Genomic DNA, 11,539 nt, shown 5'->3' on the forward strand with positions numbered 1-11,539 from the left:
AATTCAACTAAATCATGGACATTCATAAATACACAATCTTTGGAATTTGAAAAGAGAGTCTTGAGCTTCATGGGTGAAAGGGACCCAGGAATCAACACTTGACATTCCTCAAAGGCTTGAATCTTTAAATATAACTAACGTTTCTTGAACGTTCTTTGTTTGGAAAACATAGATCTTGATGTTTTCTTGATGGTTCTTGAACTTGAAGAATTTGGATTTCTTAGTTTCTTGAAGAATTTTTTAGATCTTATTCTTGGGGATTGATCATTGAGAGTAACCCTAATTTGGTGTTATAGATAAATAATGAAGTTATGAGCTTTGGTCTGATAAAATTAGGTGTTAAAATGGGTGGAAAAGACCCAAAAAAACTTATAAAAATTTCTTTAAATTATTGAATGGCTTGGGCGACGGTCTGTTATTGGCTTAATGGTTCGTCGCTCTGTCCATCATAGTCTAGTTAGAAAATTGGTTGGTTCCTTATTAGTGATGGTCTGGGCGATGGTTTGTTGCTATCGTGATAGTTTGTTTCTCTATCCTTCATAGTTAGGTCAGAAGATGGTCTTGCTTTCTCAGTTGTAATGACTTGGGTGACGTTCCATCGGCCTGCTCATCACTCTGGGGCAGTTTGGACATTTCTCTATAAAAAATCCATACCTTTTTACCCCGATACCAAATTCAGGAGAATTTAGTATCGATGGAAAGCTTATTCAATTTCTCATATAACAAAAAGTTAAAATCTTGAAAATCCCATGTGTATAAAAGTGGATTCATCTTTTAAAGCAAGTCGATAATATTTTTGGGATGATTTTAAGCAAGGTCGAAGTATGGGGTATTCTAATTCTCTTCCCTCATTGTTAGTTCCAACTAAATGCATGGTATTATACAGTATTTACATGGTTTGAATATTGTATGGTTTGGGTTTTCAAATATGATTTGGGAGTGTTATTTATAAATTCTTGGTTATGGTTTCCCTATGTTTTAATTATGCTTTTATATGCTTTAATGGTGATTTTGGATAATTGGATTGCATGGGAATGGTTATTGATAATTAGAATTGGTTTTGGAACTACTACGCCCCAAATGTGTTTGATAAAATGCCTATATCAATATTTTCACCATATTATTGGACTTTTAATGGAAATTATGCATGGTTTAAACTTGGTAATGGAACCCTAAGTGGCATAAATGGTTTTGGAATGGATTAAAGAAATGGTTTATCTTAATAAACCTACTTGTGGGGTACATGGGAATACCCCAAGTAAATTAGATGATATGATCTATAGGTAAATGGGAACACCTTAATCACTAAAAGGTTTGGTTAATGGAAATACTTTCATGTTATTGTCGGTATGATGATACCACTATCTAATAGCCTTGGTTAATAATTAGTCAATGGTTTGATTGTTTGGTAATGGTTTGAATTGGACAATAATGGTGGGGGTGTGTAGCTAACCTTGAAGATGTAAGTCCAGAGGACATACACTGGAAACTCATGTTTGCCAACATGAGAAATGGCCTTGGTGTCTATATATTTGAGGGTACATGGGAATCCCCCAACACATGTATCTATGTATCATATAGAGTAACGAGTACACAAAATCCCCTACATTTATGATATCTCTGATTCATAAGGCTTCACACATCGAGGCCTGTTCAGGGGATAACATTGGACCCATATAGCCCATGGGTTTTATGATGGTTAAGCTTAACATGCCCAGGTTAATGATTTTAAATATATGCTAAACCCATTTTTTTATCCCTGCATTGTTATATATATGTATGGTTGTATGTATTATAGATGGTTTTTACTTGGTTTTCTAAATGGAATTATTTTATCTTTATCCTAATTCATGCTAGCATTCACCCTTTAACCCATCTTTGGACAGTTGTATAACCATACTATGCAGGAACATGTCGTTCTACTCCTCCTACTTAGCATTCAGATACTTGGTTTAGCTGTTGGATTAAAGTGGTGAGCTTCGATCTTTAGAAGGCTCCATTTCATAGATGTTATTTCATGCTTTGGATTACTTATGGATTTCGGTTTTGGCTATGGCTGGTGGCATGCCCCTAGTGGACTTTGTTACCACTACCAGAAATTAGGTCTATGTCAATAAGTTTTTAAGCAACGGTTCATAAACCATTGCTGTAGATAGTCTATTGTAACGGTTACAACCATTTCTAAAAAGTTTGATTCTAAACCTTGATTTAATAACACAACTGTTGCCACAAATTTACAACCGCTGCAATAGGCAACACTATAACAAAATTTTATGAACAATAGCTACAAAATAATCTATGGCAACGTGTATACTTGTCAATTTCAATAGTTATTAAATCCCTGTATTTCCCCCTCTTATTTTCATAACCCGCCAAAAGCAAAAGAATCTAATCCCTTTTCCCTCTTTCTCTAATTTTCTCTCACTAAACCAAAAATAAATTAGAATACATATTTTTTACCTCTAATTGTTGCGCTAAAGATGAAGTTGCTATTGTGAACTCGTCTGCTAAAGGGAATTTTTGAAGGGAACTTTAACTTTTACGATCATCTTCTCTCCAGTCATAGTTGCTACAAAATAATCTATGACAAATTTAGGTTGCTGGAGTAATTTCCTATCAAATTGTGTCACTGATTTTTGGTTTAGAGCTCCGGCGAGGTGGCGCCGTCGTTGTCAGAAGTCGCCATTGGCGGCAAAGCTTTCGATATGAAATTGGAAATGTTTGGCTTCATATTTTTAGGGCTTTTTGGTAGGTTGTACTCATTGTTGGTCTATCTTCGGTGCATCTAATGCAACATGTATGGTGGTTTCTTGCAGGTCATAAGCAATCACTAGACGTAGCTACTATTTCACAGGGGCAGAGCCGGTTTTTCAGTGTGCTGATGTTTTCCTGGGGTATTACATCTTCATATTTGTGTTTTGTCCTATAATTAAGTATTTAACGAATTAGAATAAACAATTATAGCTGATATTGATATTATATTGATGCTGAAATTTTCTTGTTTTCCAAGTGTAATAGCTAATATTGATATCAAGTCTGAGAAGCATAGATGGATGGGTAGTGTTCTAATAGATTTTTATGTACGTTTTAATATTTGTTTCCTTTGAGTAGCTCACAGTGCATTTATGGCAGTACTACTGGGTGCTTTGAGTACATGAGGTTCCTTCAAAGCATCATCATTATGCTCATTAACTTTAGTCTGATGCTATTTGGACAGGGAATAAAACGAATATTCCATCTTAGGAGGTATAATAGTTGTATAAAATTTGTGGTTGCACCAGGTTATGAATCTTTTGGTGAACTAGCTGAATAGGAAGGTGAAACCATTAGTGAAGTTGAATCGAATTTTGTTCAGCATAAGTGATATCGTGGTCCTACTTTGAATAGAAAACACACTAGCCTATCTATATAATCCTAGCTAATACATTCTTATTGTAATTTCACAAAAGCACTAAGCTGCAACTATTTTAACCTCTAATACGTGCATTATAACTTAGTGCTTTTGTAGTTTTCAGATGGTTACTTGGACTTAGTGGTGATAAAAGAAGTGCCCAAAGTTAACATTGCTATGGTTTATGATCGAGTTAAACAAAGACGGCCATGTAAAATTACCACACGTCTTGTACTTCAAGGTAAATCACCACACGCCTTTTATTTCTTCCATGATCATTACATTAATGGCAGTTAGGTCAAGCTTTACCTTATATCCCACCAGGGGCCTTTAGCCACCAATACATGTTCTGTGGCATCACCCATTTGAGCTACTGTTAGGTTGTTCGATAATGCGATCTATGTAATATGTAGTTGTTTCTTCATCATTTTAACTGTCAGAAAAGTTTATCTAGTATGTAGAGGTGGCTTTATTGTTTTAATTTAGTAGACTTGATTATGTCTGCACTAACCATTTCTTTGTGATAATGAGTACGAACGAATTATAAATACACGATTTTAAAAATATATATATATTTAGATCAAGTGTAATTGTTTCTTATCCTTGGTGCACTCTTACTTGCTGTAAGTAGATCCTTGACCACCTAGTATAATCATTTGGGTGGTATTGTACTACGTATTAGTTTGATTTGGGTTAGAGTGATTTGTCCTACTTCTAGATTTTATTTTTTTTCTAGTTCTCTAGCTTCTAGATCTTTTGTGTGGCAGTTCCAGAATAAGTATTTACTGTGCAAGCAAATTAAATATATACATTACATGTGAGTTTCAGTTAAGATATTCGTGATCAGTTTGATATGAATTTATTTCTTGCTCATAAGCATCTCAATTGGTATTCCTCTCTTCTATCTTTGTCTACAGATGAAGTAATGTGATATTACATTGACTAGCATTAATGCTAGTAGAGATATATCTTTTCTCATAGTTGGTAAAAGTTTTTTTTTCATAATCCCTATGGCTCTTGCTTTCTTCAATCCACAATCAGGATTCCAATTAAATAAAGGAAAAATATGATAATGGATATAATTATGCGGTGTAAATATCCCTTATCTTTGGGAGGGAGCATACTATTTTTTGATTCTTCATTTCTCATTTATTACTTATCTTATCTTAGATTGCTTTATTTTGAGCCGGGGGTCTATTAAAAACAGCCTCTCTATCTTATATTTGAGGTAGTGGTATAGATTGCGTACAGTTACCCTCCCCAGACCATACTTGGTGGGAATATACTGGGTATGTTGTTGTTGTTGTTGAAAGGCACACTTTCTTTCCATTTTTATTGTCTTTTCTCGCTTCAATTTTTCTTATTTGAACATATTTGTTAACGTCAATTGTTTGTCTTTGAAACAGCCATTCAGTCACAATGGGATGTACAAGACTGTCAGAACTTCTCAAGAATTTTATAGTCATCCTTAATCTGTGTTGTTTAGGTACTTACACATTATATTTTTGTTGAAATTTGAGAGCATTAGTAATCTTGTTAGCATTGTATTGTTGAATCTAAAGTCTAGTGAAGCCGTGTGGGGCTCTTTTGATTCAATAGCATTGTTGCCTTGTTATTCATCTCATTTTCTTATTCAAAACACCAACTCAAAGTCTAGTGAAGCCGTGTGAGGCCTATTTCGATTCATTAGCAAATTGTTGTTCATCTTGTTGTTCTTCTACTGCTCGTTCATCGATTCACCAATATTATTCTTATTATTTAGGATATTCATTATTTTTGTTCTATCCCTTTCCCTTTCCCTAGTTTGATTCCTTGATTCCTTTGCAACAACTGGATAAAATAGTGTCCTACGAATCGACTTAACCTTCTTCTTCTATTGCTTGTAAACAACATTATTAGTACTATTAGTTGTTGATACGACTCTGAAGGAGACGATGCACTAATTGATATAGTGTTGTTCCATTTTTCTTTGTTTATTTTTTTAACGAGCTCGTTGATTGCTGATTTTGACTTTATGAGTAGCCACTCATAACCACTCCACTATTTTACTGGCCTTATCGAACCTGAGTAAGTCTTGCAAATTAAAGAATTTGCGAGCTATTTTTAGTGAGTCTCATTTTTCGGTGTCTAGGGCTGTGAGCTGTGTTAATCTTGTTGTGTCTATCTTTCTTTGAAGAACCAGCACCAGTTGCACACTTTTTATTTTTCCTTCGCATAGTACTAGTAGTGGTACTGCTCATACATCTTTCTTGTTCTTGCTTCTTTTTAGTACTAATTCTTCATGATCTTCTTCTTCTTGGTTGTCTAATTTGTTGGAATCTTCTTCTACCATAATACTGGTATCGAGATTATACTGATCATGAGGGGGTTGGGAGAAATGAAGGTCATCAAAATATTGGACAAATTCGAGTTTGTATTGCATTTATGGAGATGGAATATCTATGTTGAAGTAAGAAGAGGAACTGGTAATATTGGGGCTGTAATTGCCAGAAGGTTGCATCTTAAAAAAGCTTGATAAGAAGGTGGCTATATGGTGGGACTGGAGCATGAGAAGGACAAGTAAGCTCTTCTTCTTTCTTGCGTATGTCAATTTTAATAAGCTAGCTAGCTGCATCAACAAAAGGAAAACAAAGTTGAATTAAATGAGACTCTTTAATTTAAGTGAGACTTGTCATGTATAATTCTCTTGTATATATATTAATTTTTAATTATAAGAGAGACAGAGAGAAAGTGGTAAAAGAAATGTGATGTTTTCTTTAAAATATGTTGATGATAGCATATCTTTATGGTTGAGAAGACAGGTGAATGTGTGGTTTTACATGTATGTTGCTTGTTAGGTTCTTAATTATACATGATAGTAATAGTAACTATACTATAGGTAGTGCCTAACTTTTTGCATTCGTCCGAGTGTAAGAATTATTAATGTATGTAAGTTAGAAAGGTGGAATATGTAATTAAGACAACCATGGTGGTGTATATATGTTGTTGTTGAAAAACAAAAAGAGAGAGGGAGATAAAGAAGTCAGTTATTGTACCTGCAGAGAGACAAAGAGAGGTGTAATTGTACTTCCATCTTTTCAAAAATGCCCCCTATTATAGCTAGCTAAAGCTAAAGAAGTTTTTATGTATGAAAGGCAATTGGGAAAAAGGAACAGAGGGGACGTGTAGTCCTTGTTGTATAGTTACATACAACTAATTTTATGTGAAGTGAAGGGATATGTAGAGCTACTAAATACTTCTCAAATTTTTACATGGACAGTGTAAAAATATATATATATGCACACATAAAAGGTTGTTTAAAAGGTAGTTACCAGTGGATGGTAACGTTGTAACGACAGTAATAGCCAGTAAATCTCCGTTTTGAACTGTCAAGGTCCTGGAAATTACCCATTGATTGTGATTATATTCTTGGTTCTGCAAAGCCTTGTTACACTTTTTTCTTGATCCAGTTTTTAAAAAAATATATATTCCATGATAATTTTGGAATTTTTTTCTAAATTAAAAGATAAAATTGTGAATCGATACATACAATAAATTCATAGTTGTGAAATTTTGCATTAGCAAAAGTAGACAGTAGTGAAATGCATGGATTTGTAGGAAACTTTTAGGCAACTTAGTCTAACTATATAGTGGATTTGGTGTAACTACTTGCAATTTTATTTTGATAAAGTTTTTTGAAGTGGCTTTATTGCCTATTATTTGTCTTTTTGAGGCATTTGTATTTGAAAAAGGTCATATTTCCTGCGACAACAATGTGAAACAATTTTACATTGAGGAGAACATTGACAAATATTAATGGCAGGATTTTTTTTTGTAGGTGGAGAAAATGAAAAAGCAAATGAGGAGAACATTTAAGAATGTTAAGAAGATTTTATATGGTTTTTGTAACTTGTTCTAGGACATTTTTGAAATCGACAGCACATTGAAACTTATGTTGATAGTTCATGTATATTAACTACTATGGCAAGGTTATATTTTGGATATACAATTTTAATGATAAACATAGATAACGTACTGTTTTGTAATTCTATATCTTTTCATGTATTTTATTTTATTGGTATTTATTATTAGTTTTTCATTGCAGGGCTACATATTTTTGTAGCACAATAAATTTTTGTAATAGAAACTTAGAACCATTGTTATAGAAAATTTAATTAAACTACTAAGGCTATAACAACAGCCTGTAAATATTGTGATAGCTCATTTAAAGTCACTAAATAGTGTAGCATTAACCATAAATTTATTGCAATAATATGATTAACTATTGAAATTGATAAAAATAACCGTTGCATAAGACCTTATGGCAACAGCTTTTAAACCATTGCTATAGAGTTTATGTTACAAAAAAAAGCTATAGCATTAATGACAAAACTGTTACAATAGTGTTAACTTAGTTGTGTAATATATTTATTTAACTGTTGCAATAGATATAATAACCGTTGCATAAAACTCATTGGCAACAATTTATTTCGTTGCAATTGATGTCAAATAAGTGTTGCGATAGTGATGGTAAAAACCATTGCTACAGCCATATATAGCAATGGTTTATGAAACTGTTACAAAAACTGTAGCTGTAGACCTATCGACACGCGACCTAATGAAACGGTTTGTTATTGCAATACCTTTACGGCAACGGTTTACTCATCTACTGTAAAGGTTTTGCCTGTTTTGCCATAGACCAAATTTCTGGTAGTGTACTCTTTTGGTTTGAGGATTTGTGGTACTAGTATGGGTTGGTATGAACGGTATTGGTATTGGTTTCATCCTTAGTATTGGTATGGGTATTGATGGTAACACCGATTGATGAGATTGTTAGTCTTTCCATTTACTTCATTTTGGGATTAGTTATAGTATGTCTTGGAATCCATTTAGTTATGGCCTGGTTTATGTACCTTATTTAGTATTGGTTTGGCTTGGTTTGTTTTGTGGGCACGGTTTGAAGGTTGGGATGGCTTGGTCGGGTCGGTCTAGGAATAGACTTATCCTAAAGTTAGTCCCTGTCCAACTGAACTATCTTGTTATATGTTTAAAATTCAGCCAACTCAGGGCAGGCGGCTGGAGGTTGGGCTGGGTAACGGGGGTGGTCTCTGGTCCTTGTCAGACTTGGAACTCTCATTACGACAAGGCCCTAGTTTTGGTCATGTCAATAGAGGAAGTATTGGTTCCTTTCTATATCTTACTACTAGCAAGATTGATATTGTATTTAGTGTAAGTAGGTTTGCCAGATTTCAGGCATATCCAAAGAAGTTTCATTTGAAAGCTGCCAAGAAAATTCTCAGATATTTGAAAGGGAGAGAGGACCTGGTCCTATTCTATCCATCTAGAGACACTTTTGACCTAGTTGGGTATGTTGACGTTTACTATGTTGGGTACTTGGTGGATATAAAGAGTACAATGGCTCATTTTCTTGGTTCATCTCTAATTTCTTGGGCTCTAAGAAGATAATTCAATTACTATATCTACTGTACTAAATATGTAGTTGCAGCTTCTTGTTGTGCTCAATTGCTATGGATAATGCAGCAGCTAAAGGATTTTTGGATTGTCTCAAACACTATTCCACTAATGTGTGACAATACAAGTTCTCTAAATATGGCAAAGAACCATGTGCATCATAAGAGGACAAAGCACAATGAAGTGAGGCATCACTTCTTGAGAGATAATATTGAAAAGGTATCCATTTATATGAAGGTTTGTAAGATAGAGGACCAAGTGGCTACCAACTTCATAAATTCTCTTGACAAGGAGCAATTTATGAAGAACAGGATAAGGTTAGGGTTGCTTAATATGAATCATCCTACTTAAGTGAATCAAATTCCTTAATCTTTAGTTATAATTAGGGAGGTATCCTTGTTTTGATTTGTACAATTAGGTTTAACTAAGTACCATATACACGTATGGTAAGAAACCTTTAAAGGAGACCAGATGAGACAGACACAAATTAAAATTTCCATCATGCAAGGAAGGAACCCATCCCACAGGTTAGTATCATTCATGTTATCTTATATTGCATAAAATATCTGTCTGAAAAGCCAAGTCCTTTCCTTCTTGTCTAAAAGCTATCAAATCTATGAGGAAATGACTGTTTGCACCTATTGGGACCAAACACTGCCCATGCCCTTTTAACTCCAAACATTGCAACTTTTTACCTCTTTAAAAAAAAATCAGATCCCTCTTTTTTCTCACTCTTTCAAAAATTAGTTCTAAAACCTTCTCGCAAAGGTCAAAATCTTATTCCCAAAATTATCTATCCTTCTTTGAAATTCTCCTCCAAAACTCAAAATGGCATAAAAATCCCTTCTTCAAACCCCACAAAAGAGTCAGAAACTATTCCATCTTCTTCATCCTTTACTGAAAACCCACATAGTGTTGTTTTTTCACCATCAGTGTCCATGGTAAAACCCATCATAGAATTCTGAAACTCTGGAACCTAACCTTTAAATGGACATACTTGTCCACACCTTTAAAGACTTTGGTTTGACAATTAATATCGAATTTCCTACAACTGATATTACCACAGAAACCCCATAAGTTGATATCCATTCTAGGAAACAAAAAAAACTTGGTTCACCTACCTTTTTAGAATCAAACCTAATTTTTTCTAAACTATTCGATGAATATCCCCAGTAAAAAAGTGAAACCACTCTAGTAGTGTTTTGGCAGGGGAAGAATGGGTTTTTGAAAATTTATTTTTACTAGCTAATGATCATAGAGAGAGTTCTATTGGGATAGAAGAGAAAGTAGTTGTTGACACCCCTCTCCCCTCATTTGACAAAACTTTTAAGTTTTTTGAGCATACTAATACTTTTATGCAACCTCCTATGGATAATGAGGAGGTTGATCATGATGATATTCCCTTGAGATGGGCTATAAAGGGCAAAGAGAAGGTAAAGAAAAGGAGAAAGAAGAGGAGCCTGTGAAATTGACTAACACCTATGCAACAAGAAGATGGAAAAGTAGTTCATGGGAGATGTTATGAAAGAAAACAGGTCTACCACCACTAAAAGAAGGTTGAGAAAGGGGACTGTGATAGATGAAGAACCTCTCATCATCCATTAGTTTTTTAATTTGTTAACAAAGTGGTTTGAGAAGAGAACAATAGCATCTGTTGTTGATCACTCTGTGATGGTGTAATGCCCCAAAAATGGGTCCCGAGATGTCACACGGTGTTCAAGACTACAAGTAGCCTTAAGCTAACCTTGTCAGCCTTCTACTGTATCTATATGCTCATAATAGAGGAAATATAGATATAACATCAAAACAAGCATACGAAAATCTATCTGAGCTAACTGAGAATATCTAAATATAATCTCTAAAAAATACTATACTCAATAGTTTGAACAATCAATACTAAATAATCTGAATCATATCTAGTAGTTTGAAAAGCCTCTATTACTAATAGCTAGAGAGTCATGGGGACAACCCCCAGCTGACTCAAACTATTTGAATCATATATACTAATAAGATACATATCTAAAAGTTTAAGTCCCCAAACTATAAGGACTCACAAATTATCCGGATGTAGATGGAGATGCTCGAAATCACTAACGCTACTGGAACTGAGCACCTGAACCTACATTATAAGACAATGTAACACATAGACGTATATATGGATCAGTATTTTAAGAAAGTACTGAGTATATAGGGGTGAATTCATAATTAAAGTAATGTCTCAACATCATCATAATTTGTAAAACAATGCATGCTAAATGTGGATGACTCAAACTAGAATATCTAAAAATTGAGAATCATAATCATGAGTTATAAATCATACTTTATACATCTAGGGAGTCATAACTTTTAGTTCTAAAAAATATACAAGTGTTCTATCTGTAAATCTTGTTGTCTAAGTGTAGAAAGCACTCACTTTTATATCTAAAAGTTGAAGCCTGTAGCTAATGCCTTTTTGTAAAGTATTATCTGAGTAAAGTTGTGAGCCTTTGCACTTAGTTTCTAAAAGCTTCTCTATTAAGTCAATTCTATTCTATAGAGCTTTTACTAGTAGGGAAATACTTTTAAAACTATTGTGAAAGTCTTTACTATTAGGATTACTCTTTTATGCTGGGAGCTTCTTCTAACCGACATAAATCCTGTGAGCTATCATGGAGTTGAACGTCTAGTTCCCTTATGGGAAAACCTCATGTTGGAGGG

General features: G+C 34.0%; 1 pseudogene; it reads right to left on the reverse strand.

Moving 5' to 3' along the window:
* Positions 1-5,108: 5,108 nt before the first annotated feature.
* LOC107857782 lies at positions 5,109-5,891 on the reverse strand (annotated as a pseudogene).
* Positions 5,892-11,539: the final 5,648 nt, after the last annotated feature.

This window comes from Capsicum annuum, chromosome 2 (genome assembly GCF_002878395.1).
Source record: "Capsicum annuum cultivar UCD-10X-F1 chromosome 2, UCD10Xv1.1, whole genome shotgun sequence".
Taxonomy (NCBI): Eukaryota; Viridiplantae; Streptophyta; class Magnoliopsida; order Solanales; family Solanaceae; genus Capsicum; species Capsicum annuum.